Raw genomic sequence first — 15,100 nt, forward strand, 5'->3', positions numbered from 1 at the left:
AAAGAGAGAAAAGCCACAGGCATGAATGTGAGCTGTAACAATAATTCTTAGAAAAATCTAAGAGTCAAGAATATCGATGTTTATAATATTTTTCTGTGACCTCCTGATATATGCTCCCTATCACAGTGTTCTTTTGAAACTAAAATGCTCATAAGGAAATGTTTTAGGTATGTGAAGACTTGCTCTAGCTTCAAAATGTTGTTTACAGACATGCACATTTAAGATTTTGTTCTTGCACTGGTTTCCTGCACACAATTCTTCAAATTTGTTTCACTGAGGCATGGGATCATGGGCCAAGGAGTCAGAAGACCCGTTTGAGTCCTGACTCTTCCATTTATTAGTTGTGTAGTCTTAGGCAAGTCTACTAACTGCTTTGAGATTCAGTTTCCTCATTACAAAATTGAAACAACCATAACAGTAATATTTGCCAACCATACATGGTTGCTGGGAAGACCAAAACAGAACTTTCACGGAGAAGAATTAATATAAATAAAATAATCATTATTATAGCTATGTTCTTTTGAATGTCTGTGAGTAAAAAAATGGTGGGAAATAAATGACTCTTAAAAACTCAGACTATTAGAAGAAAAAAGGAAGATTTCCGGCAATGTGGCTGAATACGAACAGCTCTAGTCTGCAGGTCCCAGCAAGATCAATGCAGAAGATGGGTGATTTCTGCATTTCCAACTGAGATACCTGGTTCATCTCATTGAGACTGGTTGGACAATGGGTGCAGCCCACAGAGGGCGAGTTGAAGCAGAGCGGAGCATCCCTCACCTGGGAAGCGCAAGGGGTCAGGGGATTTCACTTTCTTAGCCAAGAAAAGCCATGAGAGACTGTACTGGGAGGAATGGTACACTCCTGCCCAGATACTGTGCTTTTCCCACAGTCTTCACAACCAGCAGACCAGGAGATTCCCTCTGGTGCCTGGCTCGGTGGGTCCCATGCCCACAAAGCCCAGCAAGCTAAAATTCATTAGCTTGAAATTCTTGCTGCTAGTGCAGAAGTCTGAGATCAACCTAGGTTGCTGGAGCTTGGTTGAGGGAGGGATATCAGCCATTGCTGAGGCTTGAGTAGGTGGTTCTATGCTCATAGTGTAAACAAAGCTGCTGGGAAGTTCAAACTGGGCGGAGCCCACTGCAGCTCAGCAAGGCCTACTGCCTCTCTAGATTCCTCTCTGTGGACAGGGCATCTCTGAACAAAAGGCAGCAGCCCCAGTCAGGGACTTATAGATAAAACCCCCATCTCCCTGGGACAGAGCACCTGGGGGAAGGGGTGGCTGTGGGCGCAGCTTCAGCAGACTTAAACGTCCCTGTCTGACAGACCTGAAGAGAGCAGTGGTTCTCCCGGCCCAGTGTTTGAACTCTGATAACGGACAGACTGCCTCCTCAAGTGGGTCCCTGACCCCCATGTAACCTGACTGGGAGACACCTACCAGTAGGGGCCAACAGACAACTCATACAGGAGAACTCTGGCTGGCATCTGGCAGGTGCCCCTCTAGGATGAAGCTTCCAGAGGAATGATGAGGCAGCAATATCTGTCGTTCTGCAGCTTCTGCCTGATACCCAGGCAAACAGCGTCTGGAGTGGACTTCCAGCAAACACCAACAGACCTACAGCTGGGGGGCCTGACTGTTAGAAGGAAAACTAACAAACAGGAATAGCATCAACATCAACAAAAAGGCCATCCACAACAAAACCCCATCCATAGGTGACTGATGTCAAAGACCAAAGGTAGATAAAACCACTAAGATGGGGAAAAACCAGCGCAGAAAGGCTGAAAATTCGAAAAACCAGAAGGCCTCTTCTCCTCCAAAGGATCACAACTCCTCGCCAGGAAGGGAACAAAGCTGAAAGGAGAATGAGTTTGACAAATTGACAGAAGTAGGCTTTAGAAGGTGGGTAATAACAAACTCCTCTGAACTAAAGTGGCATGTTCTAACCCAATGCAAGGAAGCTAAGAACCTTGAAAAAAGGTTAGATGAATGGCTAACTAGAAGAACCAGTGTACAGAAGAACATAAATGACCTGTTGGAGCTGAAAAACACAGCACAAGAACTTCGTGAAGCATACACAAGCTTCAATAGACGAATCAATCAAGTGGAAGAAAGAATATGAGTGATTGAAGATCAAATTAATGAAATAAGGTGAGAAGACAAGAGTAGAGAAAAAAAGTAAAAAGAAACAAAGCCTCCAAAAATATGGGAGTATGTGTAAACATGCTTCTATCAAACAAACCTATGACGGATTGGTGTACCTGAAAGTGATGGGGAGAATGGAACCAAGCTGGAAAACACTCTTCAGGATATTATCCAGGAGAACTGCCCCAACCTAGTAAGGCAGGCCAACATTCAAATTCAGGAAATACAGAGAACATCTCAAAGATACTCCTTGAGAAGAGCAACCCCAAGACACATAATCATCAGATTCACCAAGGTTGATATGAAGGAAAAACTATTAAAGGCAGCCAGAGAAAAAGGTCGGGTTACCCACAAAGGGAAGACTGTCAGACTGACAGCAGACCTCTCTCCAGAAACCCTATAAGCCAGAAGAGAGTGGGGGCCAATATTCAACATTCCTAAAGAAAAGAATTCTCAACCTAGAATTTCATATCCAGCCAAACTATGCTTCATAAGTGAAGGAGAAATAAAATCCTTTACAGACAAGCAAATGCTGAGAGATTCTGTCACCACCAGGCCTGCCCTACAAGAGCTCCTGAAGGAAGCACTAAACATGGAAAGGAACAACCAGTACCAGCCACTGCAAAAGCTTGCCAAATTGTAAAGACCATTGATGCTATGAAGAAACTACATCAATTAACAGGCAAAATAACCAACTAGCATCATAATGACAGGATCAAATTTACACATAACAATATTAACCTTAAATGTAAATGGGCTAAATGCCCCAATTAAAAGACACAGACTGGCAAATTGGATAGAGTCAAGACCCATCAGTGTGCTGTATTCAGGAGACCTATCTCATGTGCAGAGACACACATAGGCTCAAAAGAAAGGGATGGAGGAAGATCTACCAAGCAAATGGAAAACAAAAAAAGCAGGGGTTGCAATCCTAGTCTCTGATAAAACAGACTTTAAACCAACAAAGATCAATAGAGACAAAGAAGGGCATTACATAATGGTAAAGGGATCAATGCAATAAGAAGAACTAACTATCCTAAATATATATGCACCTAATACAAGAGCACCCAGATTCATAAAACAAGTTGTTAGAGACCTACAAAGAGACTTAGACTCGCACACATTAATAGTGGGAGACTTTAACACCCCACTGTCAATATTAGACAGATCAATGAGACAGAAAATTAACAAGGATATCCAGGACTTGAACTCAGCTCTGCACCAAGCAGACGTAATAGACATCTACAAAACTCTCCACTCCAAATCAACAGATTATACATTCTTCTCAGCACCAGATTGCACTTATTCTAAAATTGACCACATATTTGGTAGTAAAACACTCCTCAGCAAGTGTAAAAGAACAGGCATCACACAAACTGTCTCTCAGACCACAGTGCAATCAAATTAGAACTCAGGATTAAGAAAGTCACTCAAAGCCACACAACTACATGGAAACTGAACAAACTGCAACTGCTCCTGACTGACTACTGGGTAAATAATGAAATGAAGGCAGAAATAAAGATGTTCCTTGAAGCCAATAAGAACAAAGACACAATGTATCAGAATCTCTGGGACACATTTAAAGCAGTGTGTAGAGGGAAATTTAAAGCACTGAATGCCCACAAGAGAAAGCAGGAAAGATCTAAATTCGACATCCTAACATCACAATTAAAAGAACTAGAGAAGCAAGAGTAAACAAATTCAAAAGCTAGCAGAAGGCAAGAAATAACTAAGATCAGAGCAGAACTGAAGGAGATAGAGACACAAAAAAATCCCTTCAAAAATCAATGAATCCAGGAGCTGGTTTTTGAAAAGATCAATAAAATAGACCACTAGCCAGACTAATAAAGAAGAAAAGAGAGAAGAATCAAATAGACACAATGAAAAATGATAAAGGAGATATTACCACAGATCCCACAGAAATACAAACTACCATCAGAGAATATTACACCTCTACACAAATAAACTAGAAAAATCTAGAAGAAATGGATAATTTCCTGGACACATACATCCTCCCAAGACTAAACCAGGAAGAAGGTGAATCTCTGAATAGATTAATAACAGGTTCTGAAATTGAGGCAATAATTAATAGCCTACCAACCAAAAAAAGTCCAGGACCAGATGGATTCACAGCCAAATTCTACCAGAGGTACAAAGAGGAGCTGTTGCCATTCCTTCTGAAACTATTCCAATCAATAGAAAAAGAGGGAATCCTCCCTAATTCATTTTATGAGGCCAGCATCATCCTGATACCAAAACCTAGCAGAGACACAACAATAAAAGAAAATTTTTAAGTCAATATCCCTGATGAACATCGATGCAAAAATCCTTAATAAAATACTGGCAAACCGAATCCAGCAGCACATCAAAAAGCTTTTCCACCAAGATCAAGTTGGCTTCATCCCTGGGATGCAAGGCTGGTTCAACATATGCAAATCAATAAATGTAAACCATAATATAAACAGAACCAGTGACAAAAACCACATAATTATCTTAATAGATGCAGAAAAGGCCTTTGACAAAATTCAACAACCCTTCATGCTAAAAAGTTTCAATAAACTAGGTACTGATGGAACGTATCTCAAAATAATAAAAGCTATTTATGACAAACCCACAACCAATATCATACTGAATGGGCAAAAACTGGAAGCATTCCCTTTGAAAACTGGCACAAGACAGAGATGCCCTCTCTCACCACTCCTATTTTACATAGTGTTGGAAGTTCTGGCCAGGGCAATCAGGCAAGAAAAAGAAAGAAAGCGTATTCGATTAGGAAAAGAGGAAGTCAAATTGTCCGTGTTTGCAGATGACATGATTGTATATTTAGAAAATCCCATCATCTCAGCCCAAAATCTCCTTAAGCTGATAAGCAACTTCGGCAAAGTCTCAGTATACAAAATCAATGTGCAAAAATCACAAGCATTCCTATACACCAATAACAAACAGCCAAATCATGAGTGAACTCCCATTCGCAATTGCTACAAAGAGAGTAAAATATCTAGGAATCCAACTTAAAAGGGATGTGAAGGATTCCTATGCAGCCATAAAAAAAGATGAGTTCATTTTCTTTCCAGGAACACAGATGAAACTGGAAACTATCATTCTCAGCAAAGTAACACAAGAAGATTAAACCAAACACCACATGTTCTCACTCATAAGTAGGAGTTGAACAATGAGAACACATGGACACGGTGGGGGGCGGGCAGGAACATTACACACCGGGGCCTTTTGGTGGGGTGGGAGGCTGGGAGAGGGATAGCATTAGGAGAAATACCTAATGTAAATGATGAGTTGATGGGTGCAGCAAACTAACATGGCACATGTATGCCTATGTAACAAACCTGCACGTTGTGCACATGTACTCCAGAACTTAAAGTATAATAAAAAAAAGAAAAAAGACATTTTTAGGAAGGTATGGAGAACAAATATATATTTTTTTGTATGCAAATTTTTCTTTTTTTTTTTCAAATTTTTAAGGCCTCTGATCTTTTATTAAGCATGGATATGTTTTAATGTAGCTCTTTAGAGCTCCAGGAGAGTCAAATGCATTTCATCTGTATTTTTGAAAAGGACGGCCAACTTTCTGCATGTTTTGTTATCCATGAAAACTTAATTCCCAAATATTACTTGTTCAGCCAAATCCACTGAAGTTGCCCAGAGGTTCCAGATCTCTGATGCTGGGTAGTTGCTAAGTTAAGTTTGTCTTTTGAAGATGGAATGTAAGGATGCTGGAGCACTTACAGTGTCTAGTGAGGACAGCCAAAGACATAACCATATAAAGAACTGCTCTCTCCTGCCCTTTCCTTTTTTCAGAGGAGAAGGTAGAACTGACAAAGCAGCTACACATCCTTTTGGGTGTACTGCACCCCTCTCCTTCCTTTGCAATCTGTGCTGCAGGATTACTCCATTTTTCTGAGCACAGAAATTAAATGGAGCACATTTTTTAGTAATTTGCAAAAGTGGGTATGATCACAGGATAATCTTGCTATTATAATTTTCAATCATGTTCCATCCTCATTTTTCTAATCATTATATGCATAGGATGGGCTGGTAATAGCTATATTTCCTGGCACCTGGGACCACTGTACACTGACAAAGCATTTGTAATGGGAGAATGGGCTCCACTTGCCATGGGGCTGCTCTCAGCAGGGAGCCTCACATGTCAGCTGCCCAGCTGGGGAGATGGCAGAAGCCAATGAGCACATGATAAGTTACTCTCCAGTGTTATCCTGAAATCTTCAGTAGAGTTACTCATTTCATAATATTCTGACTGTGATTGGATTTCCTGAGGGAACTGGAAAAGTCTGAAAATTCTGTCCAACTGATAGGATGACAAAGCAGAGACATTTTTGAAGAAGGAAGGTTGAAATGTGGATTAAGCGTGGAGAGGGCTTTTGACTTGGAAATGGGTTGCAGACAAAGTTGAATAACATTTCTGGGGTCAAAGAGGCTTGGTGGATGCTTGAGTTATATTTATTGGAAACAACCCTCGCTATAACTAGCATTCGAGTGGTGCTTTACAGCATACAAAGAGCTCTTTATACATCAGATCTCATTTCATCCTCCTAAGAAATCTTTGAAAAAAGTATTAGTGTTCTCATTTTTCTTACAAGGAAGCTGAGGCTAAGCTTTCTTGTTTAATTAACTTAAACTTACATAGCTGGTCAGTGGCAGAGATAGATATGTAACCTCATCTAAAGTACCACAACTGTCCTGTTGATCACGTTGGGGAAGATGATGGTGACTTTTTATTATATTTATTTATTTATTTATTATTTTATATTACAAGGATCTCACTTCAGGCTAAGAAACTGAGGCTTTTGTTGTCAGTTTTGAATTCTGCATTGTAGTTCCAACATGAAAAGTTTAGATTCTTTATTCTTTTTGGTTTTCTTTACTGAAAAATGATATTACTTGAGGTTATCTGTTATTTGTTACATTATTTAAGTAAGCACATGGAAACAACTCTATGTTTAAAATCACTCTGATAATCCTTTACTTTTCTCCCAAGAAAGATTTCTTCTTTCACAGCTCATTGGCCTGTTTTTTTTTACTGTAAAAATCAAATACTTCATGGAAAACTAATTTTTTTTTTAGAAAGCTGATTTCTTACTATAGTGGAAAAATGCTATTTTCAGAAGCAGTAATTTAACTGAGTTTTAGACTACTAGAGCTCCAAAGAGCTAATACAATAATATACATAGCTACTACTATCAACCGGATGATGCTGAAAAGGAAAATAAAATTTTGGTAAATCATAAGAAAGATTAAAGAATTATAGAAAGAGAGCAATGGGATATTTCCCCCCTAAAAATAATGAGAAGGAATCCTCAGAGAAGAGAAGGAATCCTCACCGTCTGCCTCGGGAGGGAACTCACCCCCTTGTCATTATGGAGTCTGAGGAAGGGACACCTGTTGCTGAACATATGTATAAATCATGAATGTGCAACTTGCCCTCAGAAGGGTGAAATTTTAATCCTTAGCAGGATTTTAAGTCAGAATATAAATCAGTCCAGCAGTTATTTTCATAAAATATTTTAACAGGTTTAGAAGTCATGGAAAATACCAGGACACAGCACACTGGACATAGCGGCACTTGCAGGGGCATGACAAAGACTGTGGGAAGGGGCCTGACTCTCCAGTCTTTCTGAAAACAACCCAGGGACACTCTTGCTCAATTCCTTATCTAACAAAGACAGTCTTAATATCCTGTAAACAAGCTATGAGATAAAAAATATATAACCTTTTATATTACTTGTGTTCCTGATACAGCCAGTGTGGTCAGACGAGAGGCTTTGCTTCACTGATTAAGAGCACTGAACTAATAAGGCCACTCAGAGTTATTTGTTCATGGTGAGCTTTGCCTCCTGGATGAATAGCACCTGCCTATGCAAAATTGTGTGGTAGACAAAGTTTAAAGCTTTGGGTTTTCTTACTCTCTTTTGCCTCCTTTCCATACTTCCCACTTCCTTAGTCCTATTTCTCACATCGTCTGACTCATGCCTGGCTTCCCAAAATGTCACGCCTGTACTCCTCTTGGGTCTGCTCCCGGCTGGGTCCCAATGATCCTAGGACCCTGTTTTCTGTTAGATGAGAGTTTCTGATGACCCATCATTTCCCAACCTATACTGGGATTTTAATGGATGTAATGGAGTGTTCCTCCAGAGTTAACTTAATGGTGGTGCGGGGGGAGAGGGGGGCATGATCCTTGGCAAAATGTTTATGAAATCTTACACTATTCCTATCACAATGCTCATTTGTATATTAAAAGCTTGGAGAAATCTTTCAGAAATAAACTTTTGCAACAAATTCAGTATGGAACACGTTATTACAATAGAATGCAAACTAGGGTGTACATTTTTATCATTTCCAGATAAAAATGCCTTGACCTTGTGTAATGACCCCAATTAAAGAAATTTCAGGTGCTTCAGTGGGTATTGGCTGGTGGTATATGGCACAGGGATTTGTGTGATGTGATTCAAATTATTTACATCTCTGTTAAGCTAAACCATAGTTTTGGGATAATTTAAATACTTATCATCTGTTTGGACAAAGCTGAGGAAAAATTTGAGTGAAGCTTAAGGCTCTTGTTTCAGCATTTCCATGTCACCAGCTATTCTTTTGAGAAGTAAAATGTAATCCTTTTCCCATTTGTGCACTAATATTAGGAAACTCAACATTTAAATAATGGATTTGAGCTGGGAATCCTTAGAATTGAATTCTTCCTTCTGTTACAGGCAACCCAGGTCAGAAGCAGAGATCTCTGATCATGTGATTAGATAGCTAAATTGAGGTCCCCTCTTATTCAATCCTCTGCTAATGAAAACATTTCTGCTTACCTGGGAATTGAGATATTTAGAAAATTAAAAAGTTCTTATATTAAGATGCCTCTGGAAAGCCTCAAAATTATGTCACAGGCCTAGAAGAAGTATATACTGCTTTAGAAATTTAGGCTGTCAAATGGAATCTGGAGAAAAATGCTATCAGTTTAATTTCCTCTCTCCCTTTCTTCCCTCTTTGTGACTGCAGCATCTCTCTCTCTTTCTCATAATCTATTTGGATGCCAGCTTTCTTCCCCTGTGTCCCCCATTAACATAGACACTTATGAGTTATTTGGCTTAATAACTTTTTAAATCAAACCTTTTCTTTGACTGTGGCCATGATGTTGCTTATCTTTCATGGAGAATGTCTTTCTGGTTTCACCTGTTTGATCTAGGAAATAATTGAAAAGGGTATGACTGGAAGCCTCTTCCCACATGTACTTTTTCTCTTTCCTTACTTTGGTTATATGTGATGAGAGACAAGAATTTTTTTACTAAGTTATACTATAAATCAAGCAGACTGATGTCTGAAATACAGAATTTGGTGAGTTCCACAGAAATCATTTGGATGGTTTTATCAAGCATACGTATTCAACCAGGCACTATGAGATTCTATTGCTGACCATGGTAAATCCTAGAACAGAAGACTGTTTCTAAAATCCCAACCTTCTTAAGCATGCTACGTAATTGTGCCTTTTAAAATTTCTTTCTAATGAAGATATGCCATTGATAATTTATCTTATTAAATTTATAAAATGTTTTATTTATATGATTTATATCCCTCTCAGAATCAATGTAATGATGGCTTCTTAGAATTAGTGCCATGCTCAGTATGGTCTAACATTTCTAAGATGTCAGGTCATTATAGTGCTTTCTGTAATCAAATTATTTTAATTGAAAGACTAAGTCTTCTTGTCTGAACACCAGTTAATTTTAATTCCTGTCATTTTCCTCAAAAGATGGAACTCTTGGCCTCTCCATGGCAACTTTCACAGTTGGAAATAGTTTTGCTGATGATGTTGACTTCTACTCTTTCCTCTAACCCCTTGGCTGGGTTTGACCAAGGATGATGCCAGCAAAGGGTCAGGAAAGTAAACTGCACAGAAGCATCCAACGTTAAAATCCAAAGAAATATACAAAATCTTCAGGAAGAAAAGCTGTATTGTCTCCCAGACTGGGAGTTTTCCCCATGCCACATGGTCGTTAGTAAGATAAGTTGAGGATTTATGATTATGCTTGTTTATTTATATTGACTATGATTATGTCATGGGGAAAAGGTGTAGAGCTGTACTACCTCAACAAGTGCATGACATCATAGGCTTAGTAAAATCACCTTGATTTGTAACTCAGGTCCACCCTGGGGTTCCATCCTTCGTGGGCAAACTTGTCTCAAACTTTTTTCCTTCCATGGTTTTTCTCAAGGTATATACCAAGCAATGTGTTATCATGTCCTTACGGTTTAGTTCTTTTTTCGCATTTTTTCTTATTATAATATGAATAGAATTAGGTAGATGCCATTCATCTAACTGGTAGATGCTCCCCAAACTGGGTCAACTGGGAGCACCGGTCATGGAGTATAATCTCAGTAGACCATTCTATTTAGTCGAACTTCAGATCTGTTCATCCCACTATAGTGGATGAAAGAATATAAACTGTCTTCTATTTTTTCTTTTTCTTGCCTATGTTTCCCAAATTATCCCATGAACTTATCATCTTTCCCATTCTGTTTTTTACTAATAAAGCCTAATACTTTTCACTTCCTCAATTGGATGGATTTTCCTACTAATGTGTAACACAAGATACTACTCAAAAAAACAGTAACTATAAGACACTTTTCAATTTTTGATCTAAAGAATTCTAGTATTATAAGATATTAACATATACTACTAAAGAGTTTTATGAGATTAAACATGTTAGAAAAATAATACATATCACTCTTTTTTGGAGATTTACCATATAAAATATTAAACAGTCCAGGAAATCTTAAAGAGACCTGCTTAATTTTTTCCAGTCTAACATTTATGAAACATTTGAGCACATATTTTTTCACTCTACCTCCTATTAACACTATGTGCAACAGCACATAGTGTGAAATAATTGTAAGGAAATGATTTTTACATTTATAGTAGGGGTAGTTTTGAAGTCATACAGACAGCTTTGCCACCTACTTGTTGTGCTATTTGATACGCTGAATACTTCTGTGCCTCAGTGTTCTCTCATGTAAAATGGAGATTACCTATTCTACTGACTTCATGGGATTAACATAAGGACTGTATTAGTCAGGGTTCTTCAGATAAATAGAACCAATAAAATGCACACATACATTTATTATAAGGAATTGGTTCACATATTTACGAAGGCTGAGTAGTTCTGAGATCTGCAATTGGCTTTGGTAAGCTGGAGACCCTGGAGAGTAAATGTATAGTCTCTTTCTTTCTGAATCTGTATCTAATCAGGAAAGCCAATGGTATAAAGTTCCCCAAAAGGCTCAAGACTCGAGAAGAACTAATGTTTTATTTCAAGTCTGAAGGCCAGGTAGTTCTGATGTCCCTGTTCAAGAGGAGTTCTCTCTTAGTCTTTTTGATTGATTCAGTCTTTAAGTGATTGGATGAGGCTCACCCACATGGGAGCAGGCCACAAATGTGAATCTCATCTAGAAGTACCCTCACAGAAACACTCAGTATCAGGTTTGGCCAAATGTCCAGATAACTGGGGGTCCAGTCAAATTGACACATAAAATTAACCATCACAAGAACCTAATGAGAAAATGTGAATAAAATTATTTGTACAATTCCTGAAACAGAGTCAATAATAGGTAATGTTGGATATTATTATCATGATAATGATCATCACAATTGTCATTGTCATTGGTATCTTAAAAGCTTAATATGTTCCTATTCTCAGAATCTTTTCTACTTCAAAGAAGAAACCCTTGACTAATAACAGAAGGAAACTAGCAGATAAATATTCTCTTTTGTCCTTTGACTGGAAAGTTCTAAAGCTTATTTTACATAGCTCCTCAAGGGGTGTCCAGTGAGATAGAATCCCCATTAATGACAGCAGTGACTAAACTGCTAAGCCATCTTTGGGCTGACTTTCCTTCTTTCCCAAATTCCTAGTCCCAACTTCTATTCCTTGGGATCATTTCCCAAAATAAACTCTGCTTTGCAAGCTCTAGTCTTAAGCTCTGCTTCCTTTTGGAACCCAAGCTAAAACATATAGCTGAAAGTCAGGAGAAGAATTAATACACATTTTTACCCCAATTATAGTCACGGCAATGACGGTGTGGAAAAGTTTATGATATAACATGCGAAATGATTTCAGAGTACAAGAAAATAGTTTTTCAAGTAGCATTCAGCCTAAGAGTTATGCTTTCATAACAGGAGCCATGGCAGTCTCTCAGAATCCTCCAAGAGCTTAGAAAATATTTTGTGGAAGTGAAACACAGGCTATTTACAGGCAGTTACAACAGACCTATTTGTAAAAGTGGGCATGAGTTGCGCTTACAGGTTTTGTATTATCCTGTATTTTCTCAAATTGATAAAAGCTCTGTCTTTGAAGTCTGAACTTTGAATAATGTGAGCAGAGGCTGCAGATTTTTACAGTGTGTGTATTAGTCCTGGTCTAAGGCACAGACCAATCTAGAATGGACTGATGTGGAATTGTATGAGGACAGCATCTGAATACAGAAGACAATTGTGTATTGCATACAATTCGAATGATGACAGAAAAAGAAGCCTCAGCCGCTTTACTTTTTTAAGGCTGCCAAAGATGTAGACTTTTGCCAATGTCCTTGTGGGGTAATATTGGCAACAGAAGACATCAGACTCACCAGCTGTGTATATTTTTTGCTATAGACGCATTTAATTTTGAATGTCATTGTTTAATAAAACATGCATAATTCATCCCAAAGTATTGCTTTATTTCTTCTCAGATGCCTCTTATTTTCTAAAGCTGCAAGTTAAACCTTCCATATTTTTTTAGGGTGATAGAGTTGAATCAATGGGCCTCAAGTGAAAGGAAGATCATGAAGGCTGTGCCTAGAAAAGGTGAGTGTTCCGTTCTGTATCATGCCTGAACATGGTTTGTTTCTGTTAGGGTATGCCACAGAGTACATAGCAGTGAATGAGAAAGAGCACCACACACAACCATTCTATACCAGTTTTTGTGCTTTTCTGGAGAACAAGTAAATGTAGCACAATTCTTTCCTTAGGAGGCAAATTGTCTGTTGCACAGTTAAAAAGTAGCTGATCTGGGAAAGTTGAACTGAGAGCAGTGGAACAAAAATAGAGTTTCTTTTTGAAGTGGCTGTAAGCTATAATTTTTCACTTTGGATGCAGGTTTCTGAGACTGCTTAACTGGTGTCTGAGAGGAATATGTAAGAATAAAGTGGAATAGTGCGGTAATGAAGAGTAGGCAAATATATTTTTTTCAAGAAGTGAAGACTTTATTTTTAAAGTATGAAAAGATACTTTTAAAGAAAAAGTGAAATTAGAGAAAAATTGAAATTTCATTTAGTGACAACAATATTGACATTTTTCTTACTAATCTTCAGTTACAGCCTCCTCCTCCTTTTTTAGTTCACAATCTCCCTTTTCATTGCAAAATTCCTTTCTTTGAAAACTCTCTAAGGCCAGGACTGAAATTTGGCTGTCTTGAATTACATAACTAAACTCTCAGCCACTGTCTGCTACGGTATTACATACAAGAGTGTTCTCTTGTTCACAGGATGGGATCTACCATATGAATTCTTAAAACAATTTTCTTTTCAAAATCCTTTGTGATTGATTATTTGATTGTTCAAATAATACATATTAATGTAGAAAATATGGATAAGGAAAATGATCCGTGATTTACCATCCATTAGTAACCCATTTAATGATTTCACTATTTATCCCTCCAGGCTGGAGGGTGGCATATGGGGTGAGAAGCAAAGGGTGGTTCACAGACTATCATCTGCCTCCAAGTTACTATGGGTAATTTTTCAAAATGCACCTTCTTGGTTTCCTCTCAAATCCTGCAGAATCACAATTCCTGTAATATCAGTCTCAGGGATATGTATTTTTAATAAATATAGCAGGAATGCTGTTCACTAAAGCTTGAGAATCAATGTTGCAGACTTTTCTTTGGTGGGGGGTAGGGGATGTGAAAGAAAAAAATCAATTTCAACCTGAAAATAACAGATTCTACACTGGATCTTAACTAAAAGGCTGGGGAGTGAAACAAATCAGTTTTAAAAGAAAACTGATGTGGAACTCACTGTCTTGAGTTCTGGCCAGTTCTTCCTTGTAGTACTTTAGGGAACAAAGCACCATAGACCACAGGAATATTAGATATACTGCGTCATGGTCCTTTTTGGAAGGAACATTCTTTAAGCTAGATCTGTGTTTGATACGATGGAGAACTTCCACATGCCAAGTGCTTCTACTATCTGAAAGTGGGGAACACATTTCACCTAGCCTTCAGGTGTGAAATGACTCTTCCCAAGCACTCACCGCTGGCCAGGGGCAGGGCCACTTCAGAACTGAGGTCTCTGAGTGCCTGTTCCAGGCTCTCCCCTCTCCACCAGGCTGAACGTCAGGCTCTTCTTGTATACGAACTTGTTTTACTGATAAGAGAAGTGGGCTACTGAACCTAAATATCCAGGGGAAGAAAGAACAGAGTAATGTATTATACCTTGTCAAAGGACAGAGTTCAATTCTTCCCTCTTCTGTACACATTTCTACTGTTTTATTCTCAACCAGTTAGGGGCAAAGGGACTGTCTTTTGGTTACACTCATAACATGCATTTTATAGAAGTAGTTTCAAAAGAATTGTATTTTCAAGTATATTTGCACATTATTTATTTTGCCAGGGTATTCTGATCTGGGGTCAGGTAAAGTGGCTTTTGTTGTAGCTGTTCTTGTTATATTAATAGTACTTCAAATACAGCACCCTTCCCATTCCTTTGGATAATTGGGTGGACTAGGAAAATCTCTCCTCTAAGTAATTTATTAAATGTTTTTTTAGAGTGAGTGTTCTGCAGTAAATGTACACTCATTCTCATTAAATAGCTCCTTTTGTTCTTGGTAATCTGTTTGTTTTATACAAATATTGTGTGAATTTATGCTTAACTCATTGAAATTTATTGCTATTGACC

Source organism: Nomascus leucogenys, chromosome 18 (assembly GCF_006542625.1).
Source record: "Nomascus leucogenys isolate Asia chromosome 18, Asia_NLE_v1, whole genome shotgun sequence".
Lineage (NCBI taxonomy): Eukaryota > Metazoa > Chordata > Mammalia > Primates > Hylobatidae > Nomascus > Nomascus leucogenys.